Source organism: Emys orbicularis, chromosome 11, assembly GCF_028017835.1.
Source record: "Emys orbicularis isolate rEmyOrb1 chromosome 11, rEmyOrb1.hap1, whole genome shotgun sequence".
NCBI lineage: Eukaryota > Metazoa > Chordata > Testudines > Emydidae > Emys > Emys orbicularis.
The window spans coordinates 9,635,588-9,636,602 of NC_088693.1; positions in this window are offsets into that span (position 1 = coordinate 9,635,588).

Sequence of the window (1,015 nt, forward strand, 5' to 3'; positions counted from 1 at the left end):
CAAAACACCCATCTAGAGTCATTGAAACATAATTATTAAAACATTTTATGTTGTTAAACTACAGTACAATGTAAACTGTTTCTTTTTTAAACTTTTGAAATACACTAGATTACATCTTTAAATAATCACAAACTTTAAAGTTCACTAGAAGTGGTAACAGACCCTTATTTACAGACCCACAGTTCTGAAATATTTCAGATTTATCATTATTTTCCAGTCTTCTGGCATGTCTTTAAGCCAGTTAAAAACCTGATGATTTTAAATGTAGGGGATATTGCTCTTCCACAGTGTTCTACAGGTATTTTGGGGAGAGAGAGAATGCTGTGTACATTTCTTCTGCTTTTTGGGTTTGTTACATGCATACAACGCTGATTAAATCTGAGCAAATCTGCATCTACTTTGTTTGGTTTAAAGGTGAAAGATTGATTCCCCCCTGACCCCCAACAACATATTTCATTGAACTTATCAGGAATCAGATAATGAAATATATTTCTTGGGAGAGAGGATGGAAACCAGTCAAACTAGAGACTTATCCTGTCCAAACTTCCTCCTTCATTTGGTAATACTGCACCTAGCTTTGACCTTGGCTTTATTTAACGCTGATGAAACATGTGCAACAATGACACCTCACTCACAATCAAGATCAGCTCTTCATCACAGCCGTGTAATATCGAGCCTGACACCATTAGTCCTCAGTGCAATATTAACAACTGAAGCTCATTATTTTCTTTCCAGAGACCTGCTCCTCATAAGAACCCTAATCATCATAGGTAAGTGAGTCACAAATAGGATTGAAGTCCTTCCTGCTGAAATCCAAAGTGAGGCTGCAACAGCTGGTTGCAATGCTGCCAGTAAATTATCACCCTCATTGGGCCAGACTCATTCCTGGTGTAACTGCACAGTTGTTGATGGAGTTACGCCAGTGGTGAATTCAACCCATTGAGTCTAGTGATGGTTCTGTGCTGGTCTCACTGGCTTAGCCCAGTCTTTTCCAACATGATCCTCTCCCTAGATT